We start from the raw sequence: 10,777 nt of genomic DNA on the forward strand, positions 1-10,777 counted from the left end.
AAATGCGTACCCATAATCGAATCCCGATTCTAAAAGTCAAAGTTTCAACCCTATCTACCACCATTACACCATACTGTATAAATTTCCTTAAACTGCAGGTAAACACCATAAAAATGTACATAAAATTGGAAATTCTGTTAAAATATGCACAGACATGCTCGTTCACCTCAGATGTAACCTGTGACGGGGAAGTGGGTATTTTGACAATGTGGGATGGTGATAACAAAATTAATAACAAGCACATTTCTTGTGCGAATCACCAAAAATGTCTTACATTGCTAACTAGCAAAGACGGTCTTACTACCACTCGAATTATTTGAGCTTTTTTGCTGCAGGATTCTGTATTCGATTCCCAGGTTTATAAGGTTTATAAGAATACGTGTATGAATTCGTTTTGTTTTGAAAAATTTGAACCACTTATTTATGTTGGTTTTCAACGGTATCACTACCGTGACATCAGTAGCGTAACTTGCCTTTCAAACCGTATTGTAATATATAGTATTGTACTATATTTCGCGTCTGCATACTATATACTGTTGAATAAATATATAGTACGCATTTTTTTTTAATTCTTTCTCTCCCCTGAAGTAAGTGATGATGCAATCCAAGATGGAAGCGGGCTAACTTGTTAAGAGGATGAATATTCAAACCCCTTTCGGTTTCTACACGGTACCGTATCGGAACGCAAAATCGCTTGGCTTATATTTTCAACACTGCAATCTAACCAACAAAATTTACCAAGAAAGATTTTGACAACTGCAATAGCGTCTAGCCTATCGGAACTTGTCTATCTTACTGAGTTCCAAACATTTAACAAACAAATAAAAAAATCAGATGTTATAAAGCATATGAAACTCTTATTTCAGAAAAATAAATCTTGAAAAATGCAACAAGAGAAAATAAATATTGTTAAAAAAATGGTGATTTTTTTGCTTATTCCATAAAATACTATATTTTATTTAAGCTTAGTATATTTTCGTATTGATCTAAATCTGAAAAACACTATAAATATATGCTAACATTTTTTTAATATACTATAATATATATTAAAAAAATGTTGGCATATTACTTGGAGGGGCCCTATGTTAAGTTTAGTTGGAGCCCAATAGATGAGCGGTAAATCCCGAAAATGTCTAGTAGTTTTTTATGTTTTTTCATTATTATTGTGGACTAAATTTTACTAATTTATGCTTTTACTTATAGAGGTATGTCTACCATTGATATGGCGGTAGCTACGACCTCACAAAAACTGTTTCTTCAGTTTTGTGGTAATCTCAAAAAGGAGATGGTCTAAAATTGTATTGAGCCCAGGATCAGTCATTGTACCCTGGCGGAAATAAAAGAACTATTTTTGATTAAACAAATCTACGAATTTACTTTAATTCTTTCGAAATATTACTCATTCTCTCCCAAGAAATGCAACACTAACATCGGTAATAAATGTCGGATTGATGACGTTGTCAATGCAGTAGTCGATTTGACGTTTGCTGTCAATTGTCATGTCATAGTTGCTTTAAGGGCGCCATCTTGATATAACTCAAAAACTTAGGTTTTAACTTTTGTGCCTTGCAAGTGAAATAATAATAAATTATTTGCAAAATAATAGGTTTCCATATTGACTAAAAATAAAGATATGCTACTCTAAATTTGATGTTTGTACAGTGTTTTGTAAGGGCAAGACAGCAAAGAGTTTAATATCCCAGTCGACATTTAGGCATCAGTAAATGTCAAAACCCTTGCAAAAATGGCGGCCCAAAATGCCAACACAGTAGTTCCGATGTTACAACAGGGGAAAAATGTTAGGTATATTTAGCAGAAGGGTCATTGACCTCATTTAAATTTCACATGGAGTAGTGTTTTAATAGAAATCCCAACTGCTTAGACCTTCTGCTGACTACTGATCCAGATAGTTTCTCAGTGTCTGTTGCTGCTCCCCTAGGCACTTCCGACCACTGTTTGGTGAAGACTGTATCAAATTTTTATCCTCCCATCCCTAACCCTACTGCTAAGAGGCGGGTGTGGCGATACAGGTCAGCAGATTGGGATGAGATGCGGCATTTCTTTGCCTCTTATCCTTGGCAGCGAATTTGTTTCTCTTCCAACGACCCTTCGACCTGTGAAAGCGCTATATCGGATGTGATTCGTCAGGCAATGGAGTACTTTATTCCTTTTTCTGACGTGTCACCTGATAGCAAGGTCTACCCATGGTACAATGCTGATTGCGCCGCTGCGGAAGCGCAGAAGCGTTCTGCATTTGTGACGTGGGTTAATGCGCGCGCTCACAAGGCTCCAGACGTCAAAAAACTAAAAAAAGAATTCAACTTGGCTGCCAAGTCATGCAAAAGGGTTTTAAAAAGAGCTCGTTTTGATCGTACTAATCGCATCGGACGTAAACTTGCTACGTACCCCAGTGGTAGTAAAGCTTTCTGGTCCCTCGCGAAGTCGGTCGAATCGAATTTCTGTCGTCCTTCTCTACCGCCCCTGCAAAAACCTGATGGGTCTCTGGCTGTCACTGCAACAGACAAAGCTAACTTGCTAGCTTCTCTGTTTGCAGAAAATTCACGACTCGATGCTGGGAATACTCCACCCCCGACCCTTCCTCTCTGTAACTCAGTTATGCCGGAAGTTCGTATTCGCGTGAGGTTCTGAAAATACTACGTAACCTCGACGTGAATAAAGCTAGTGGCCCAGATGGTATCCCTGCAGTAGTTTTACGGAATTGCGCCCCTGAACTGTCTCCTGTCCTGACACGTCTTTTTCGCCTTTCTCTGGAAACTGCTCAAGTCCCTCGGTCCTGGAAGGTTGCTAATGTGCAGCCGGTACCCAAAAAGGGAAGCCGTGCCGAACCGGAAAACTATAGGCCAATAGCCATTACGTCCTTACTTTGTAAAAGTATGGAACGTGTGCTCAATGGCAAACTCCTTGCATACCTAGAAGAAACCGAACTTTTATCCGACCGTCAGTATGGCTTTCGTACAAATCGGTCCACTGGCGATCTTCTAGTATATGCCACCCACATCTGGGGTGAAGCCATTGAGAAACAAGGCGAAGCCCTTGCTGTTTCCCTCGATATTTCCAAGGCTTTCGACCGGGTATGGCATGCTAGTCTTCTTAGCAAACTATCGGCGTACGGGATACCTGATGGCTTCTGTAAATGGATTTCTGACTTTCTGAGGGAACGGTCATTCAGAGTAGTAATTGACGGATGCTCATCTGACCTAATGGCTGTCAATGCCGGTGTACCTCAGGGGTCTGTTCTCTCCGCTACACTGTTTTTGCTTCACATTAACGATCTTCTGAATCCCGGTATCTTTGGGTACGCAGATGACAGTACGGTAACGGAGAGATACATGTCCAACTCAAGAGCCAGCGGTGCTGAAGTCCTAGAGCTTAGAAAGGCCCTGGTTGAGCGCGTTAACTTGAACCTGGAGATGGTGTCTGACTGGGGTGACGCTAATTTGGTTCAGTTTAATGCAGCAAAAACTCAGGCGTGTCTTTTTTCTGCTAAAAGGAGCCCTTTCACCTTGGCTCCCACTTTCCAAAGTATATCCATTCCCATCTGTGATAGCATCGAGCTATTGGGTGTTAACATATCCTCCAATCTCAACTTCGGGAAATGCATCGAGAATAAGGCCAAGACAGCAGCTAAAAAGTTAGGCATCCTAAACAAGGTAAAGCGGTACTTCACATCAGAACAACTTCTCACCCTATATCAGGCACAAGTTCGAACCAGCATGGAGTACTGCAGTCACCTATGGGATGGCTCTGCTAAATACCAACTCGCTGCATTAGACTCGGTTGATCGTCGCGCTAGGCGTATCATAGGTGATGAACCGTTGACAAGGGCAAAATTGCAAAGTCTTCAACACCGACGCAACGTTGCCTGTCTATCGGTCTTTTATCGCATATACTTTGGAGAGTGTGCACAGGAACTTTACGATCTAGTTCCTCCGTCCCCATTTTACCACAGAACAGCGAGACGCCGTGAAAAATGGCATCCTTTTGTTGTCAACGTGCAATCAACTCGCACGAAACGTTTTGCGTCAACGTTCCTAATAAGAACTGCCAAAATGTGGAATGCCCTTCCGGCGTCTGTGTTTCCTGACACGTATAATTTGTGCACCTTCAAGGTAAGAGTGAATAGGCATCTTCTAGGCAAGCGCGCTTCATCTTAGACCTCATCATTGCTTTCCATCAGGCTTGATTGTGGTCAAGCGTAAGCCTATACTACATAAAAAAAAAAAAAAAAAAAAAGAAATGTGGTCAGAAGTAATGTGACTAAAATAAAAAAATCTCCAATCTCATCTTCGGTTCAGTGATAACTGTAGGTACATTTTTATACAGTTAATACTGATATTTACCTACGAGTACCATTACATATTATTTATTACACAAGGATAGTTTAGTATTAAAATTATAAGACCCTTTGGCATCTCAATATTTCTGGCATCTAGAATTTATCTTAGTAGTAGATAGGCACCCATAAATGGTTCCGCAAATATCTTACTAAAATCTCAGTAAATTTTAGTCAAAATTCATTAGATTGCATCGACCGAACTGCATAGTTATTGGGCATAGAAAGGAGGATTTATTTGAGGCGGCGCGCCAATTTGGCAACCTTGAGAATAAATTCCTTGAGCTATTTCAGCTATCCGGCGTTAGATGGCGCTGTTAGGAAATTTTCAACTATTCTAGGACCCCGAATAGTTTGTGGATTTGAATTTACGCCAAAATATGGGGTCGATAGACGAGAAAGTTCTCTCAAACTTCGCTCTTGGTTAGTGTAGATTAGGACAGACTATATAACATTGTGTTGTTCGTAGCTCGAGAGCTAGCGACATTGTCTAAGAATTTATTATTGTATATAGGATTTTTGTCTATGTTTTAGAAATTTTTTTGTTTGAAAGATTTGAAACATTTAGCAAATGACTTTGTTACCAAGAACTGAGTCTTTAAAAGAATATTGTATATTGCAAGTTAATTTGAAGTTAGTAAATACAAAAACATCTTTTTATTTTTTATTTAGATTCTAATAGTTAATATACACTCGACACACCTGAAATGGCTAAACATTCTGAAATGACAAACATTATTCATGCTGTTTTCACTGTTTTTTGCGTCAGCTAGAATCAGACAGAGCAAACGGTTATCATACAAGCTATTATGTTAAAATTAAAGAATTTATAAATTAAATTGTTACTTAACAATAATTAAAATGTATATAATATATTTAAATCAATTTAAAAGTCCCATGGAGAGTGTATTGGTAAAATATACTTTAAAAAAATAAATTGTAGTATACTAGTAAAAATTTAAAATTTCTTCTTTTAGTTTGAAATATAGTCATGTGTATAATAATTTTATTTGTTTTTACGTCACTATACAGTGATAGATATATGTAAATTCCTTTAAACTATTGCTATATTGGTTCCAAATACACGGTCCTTTTCAAGCATACCTTGAAAACTCCCACTGGTTCTCAGAGTACGGCTGGTTACAGCAATGTTTGACGCTGGATTGTGGCAGCTTTGATGTTGGGAACGTACAAATAAATGTGACCGCTAAGTTAAGGCTATTAAGGTTTTAATTATTTTGAGGGTATCCAAACAAACTACTTAAGTACTTGTAACTGTCGGTTCGCCCCGAGTTAGATGCTTTGCAAAGATATTTACCTTTTATTTATATTTGTTTAACTTTAATGATAAAGAAGTAATTTAGTACAAAGTACAGATTTATTTTATACTAGCGGACGCCCGCGACTTCATCCGCCCTTAGACCTCTTTAATCCAGCTCTATCGCAAAATCCGTTCTTAGTGAATACCTAACTATAAACTACCTCCCTACCAAATTTCATACATCAAGCGGTTTTCGAGATTTCGCGATACCTTTCGCATTTATATGTTGGGATATCTACGGTAAAAAGAAATGAATAATTACGAATTGACTATAAACTAACTTTAAGAAGTGGTTTATGTTTTATACCGGTGTAATAATAATAATAATAATAATAATAATAATAATAAAGCCTTTTATTTCTCGAAATATATACAGTTATTAACAAATACATTACAATAATTAAAAAAAATAAAAGTAGGTACACATTAAAATTCAAACTACACTATAACTATAGAATGTCTCTTATTTCAGTGTGCCTTACGGCAAAGGCCTCCTCCAACATACCGGTGTAATACTTTTTTGTAAATAATTATGAAATATTAATTCTTATTATGAATGTTTGGTGGTAACTATAGCCATACGCGCTGTCTCAAGAATCACTGCCTTCTGTATCCGACTCTTGATCCAACAGTCCCGTGAGCGAGGTCCAAGTATAATTACTATTACGATTATCTAAATTATCCTTAATTTTTTTTTACAAATCTTGCATTTTCAGGGGCGGAGGTGGCTTTAACAAATCCATTTTCTATTAACTTTAGACACAAAATGCGTACTTACTGTAATGGCGGTCGTAATCGAATCGTCCCTGTAAATGTATATTTAGATCCCACGTAGTTATTTTACCATTTACTTTTATTATTTGCCTCAGCGCCATGTAAGTTGTATTAAATAATACTCCATGTTATAGTTCACTATTGTTGTACTTTATTACAATATTAATATAACACACAATATGACCATCCATTTTATATCTGCCGACCTCAGGCCTTCCGTCACAGACTACACCTCTACTTCCAACCATAGACTATATAATAATGTCGTAGTAACTACTCTTACACATAATATTTTACTGAAAAATAAACAACCATTACATACAGAAATAGCTGACTTTTTGAAAGTGCTTGTAAACTGAGCCTACTTGAAATATAAAACCTTTAACTTGAAATTGAAAACTTCTAGCGTTTCCATTTTTAATTTAATTAATAAAATACGAAACATTGCTGAAAATCCTAAAACACGTGTAACGTAACGAATTCGAAGCGAAAACGAGAAATAACTGAAAGTATCTGATTTCAAAGCACTCACGCTAGATTAGCCTCGAACGGGCGGAGCGCGCGAAATCTGACATTTGACGTGTAAATGTCATTATCGAATTCACAAAATGGCGTTTACAGTAATGGGATTTAAAAAAATAAGTATCTTTCTGTTTTGACTTTTTTTTGAAACAAGAGTATTTATTTTACTATTTTGATTGTTTTTGAAAATCCATTTTGACAAAACAAATGACATATATTTGTTACAGAATTCAATAAAAGCAGTTTATAACTAAATGAATAACTTACACCGCAACTAACTTTACTGTATTGAATACGTTGGTGTTACGTAATAACAAAAAGAACGTACCTAATAAAAAAAATATATTTCTTCATATTTTCGTGTAATTATAAATCTGATTTCATCATAATCATTAGTTACCTACAACTTTTATTTGGTTCACTGTTGAGAACGAGTCTCCTCTCAGACTGAGAGGGATTAGGATAATAGTCCACGTCGTTGGCCCAATGCGAATTAGCAGGGTTCACCCACATAGAAAATTAAAAAAATCTAAGATATACAGGTAATAAAAATAAATTCTTCATATTTTCGTGTAATTATAAATCTGATTTCATCATAATCATTAGTTACAACTTTTATTCGGTTCACTGTTGAGAACGAGTCTCCTTTCAGACTGAGAGGGATTAGCATAATAGTCCACCTCGCTGGCCCAATGCGAATTAGCAGGGTTCACCCACATAGAGAATCAAAAAAAATCTCAGATAAGCAGGATAAATTCACTTAATAATAAATCAATTAACTATAACGCCATCTGTTATCGAATAGTGCTATTCATTTTAAATTACGTAGTTACTCCCTGTCCGAAAACTAAACTAAACGAAATTGGTAATTAATGGTAATGTTATAGTAAAAAAAATACTACTAACATTCCTGGCAAAAAAAATACTGATTTTACTGCTGTGAGTGTATTCAGTGACTAAGATCAACAATTCCATCAGTTTTAAATATTTAGTTCAAACACTTCATATCTTTATCTCAGTGTTCTATTTGAATGGAGTGTGTCCCGAAATGCGAACATACAGACAAAACAAATAATGCAAATGCATTTCTGCGTGTTATTTACAATCGAATGGCTTCAGTATCTAAGAAATGCATAAGAATTGAATTTATAGCGATATTTCAACGACATAATACCTTTTTAAAAATCTCTTTGTGTAATATTATTTACTTATTATATAAAACATGTAAGCATAGTCCATATTCAAGCTTGGTTTAATTATGTCACCACAGATCAATCTAATCTAGACTATGGCTATAGAATATAATAAGACCAATAATAATGAACATAGACAATTTGTCATGACAATTATTGTGAATACAGATTATAATTATGACATCTCCCTTTATAATTTTAGAAGTTTAAAATGAAACAAAACAAAAAAAAATTAAATGATTATGCAAATATAATTTCATAAATTCGTATAAGTGGGACCAAGTAGATAGACCACCTAATGTTAAGTGGTTATCCTTCCATTATTAAAGCAAAATCTCATAGTCGTAACATTTTATTGGTAAATAAAAATTTAAGTCTTTGATCTTTGACCATAGTCTAAATAGTCAAAGATAACATCTCAGAAAAGCGGATTGGCAGACTACGCACACGTAGAGAATTAAGAAAATTCTCCGGTATGCAGATTTCCTCACGATGTTTTTCCTTCAGCGTTCGAGACACGTGATATTTAATTTCATATAATGCTTATAACTGAAAAGTTAGAATAAGTTAGTAAGTGCATGTCCTTATTAAATTATTCTAACTTTACGCTCTACCATCTGAGCTACGCCCCCGATGTTACAATGTGTGAAATAGTGGAACATTAACGTAAATAAATTATGTTCAAATGTTTTTCAAGAATTTCAACAAAATGTGCTATATATTATTTCAACAAAATATTAATAATAAACTGAACATAAGTACATTAAGTTAAGACGATTTAATATTTTTAATTATGTTTAATAAAAAAAATATAAATGAATTATTATTTATAATATAAAATGTAGGTATGTAAACTAACAGACGTCATGCAGTTTCACCCGCGCCGTCCCCATTCGCCTGGCAAATAATAATGTAGCTTTCTATTGGTGAAAGATTTTTTTTAAATCGGCTCAGTAGTTATTCCTTACATACAAAAATACAAACGTTACAAACACATTATAATAGGTAGGTATGTGTAAACAAATAAATAACTGTAGTCACTACTAATGGCAGTGATAGCCCAGTGGATATAACCACTGCCTCCGATTCCGAAAGGTGTGGGTTCGAATCCGGTCCGGGGCTTGCACCTCCAACTTTTCAGATAAGTGCATTTTAAGAAATTAAATATTACGTGTCTCGAACGGTGAAGGAAAACATCATGAGGAAACCTGCATACCAGAGAATTTTCTTAATTCTCTGCGTGTGTGAAGTCTATCAATCCGCATTGGGTCAGCGTGGTGGACTAAGGCCTAACCGCTCTCATTCTGAAAGGAGACTCGAGCTCAGCAGTGAGCCGAATATGGGTTGATAACGACGAACTACTAATGATCGTATGAAAATCCGTTCAGCAATGCAATTTTTCAGTTTATCGCGGACAGACAGACAGAAAGACGCGGTAAAGGACTTTGTTTTATAATATGTATATGTATATATCTAAGTAACTAGTAGACGCCCCGCGGTTTCACCCGCGTGGTTCCCGATCCCGTAAGAATACGGGGATGATATATAGCCCATAGCCTTCCTCGATAAATGGGCTACCTAACACTGAAAGAATTCTTCAAATCGGACCAGTAGTTCCTGAGATTAGCGCGTTCAAACAAACAAACTCTTCAGCTTTATAATATTAGTATAGATAATAATTTGTATTAAGTAAATTTAGATTATTTTTTTCAATTAAGTACAATTCGTCGGTTCCTAGCCTTTTATTAAAAAGAACCAATAAAAAAACGAATCCTTTCCCTATTAAAAGTTTTAAAAATACCAAGCACTTACTATTTAATTTTTTTATTTAAAAACATCAGCAAATCGCCATAAAAAGGATCCAAATTAAAAAGTAAAATGAAAAGCTCGTCGGTCATTTAAACTTTACTAAATATTATACAAAAAAAAAAAGAATCCGCAAATCGATCATGAAAAGAACCCAATTTGAAATTAATAAAAAAAAATCGTACCAATAAATTCTTAAACGTTCCATTATTAAGAACTTTGCAAAATGGCGGATCGGCCATTTTCCGACATGGAAGTTTCGAATGAAATGCTAATTGGCGACAGAAAATTTTGAAAAACGCCCCCTAACCCCTTTTCCAACAAGTTTGACGATTGAAACTTGATTGTACTTGTTGACTTTAATTAGTGTTACAAATTGGATTGCTGTATTTCCGATTTCAGTTCTATATTTTTGATATTTACAACTTCTTTATTAAGGCTTAATCCTGACTGATACACAAATATAAATCACACTTCACATCACATCACACTATCACATCACACACTATCACACTAATATGTGTTAGGTTCCACAAATCCCACAGTCGATACTCTGTAAATTTGGAAGTATATAAATTAATTAAGCTATTCTCTTTCAACTATTTAAATGTGATTAATTATTTGTTAGATTTTTAGACGTAAGTTTACTGTAATCAGCCAATAGCGTCGACGCAGAGAAACATTGACCAATCAGAGCAGAGAGAGTGACGTAGTGGGTCGATGAGTTGGAGGGAAAGGATATATTATATGGTACAGAGAGGACAAAAGAGAGATCGGTGTGAGGAAAAAGTCAATAATTATATGTAA

This window comes from Bicyclus anynana, chromosome 18 (assembly GCF_947172395.1).
Source record: "Bicyclus anynana chromosome 18, ilBicAnyn1.1, whole genome shotgun sequence".
NCBI lineage: Eukaryota > Metazoa > Arthropoda > Insecta > Lepidoptera > Nymphalidae > Bicyclus > Bicyclus anynana.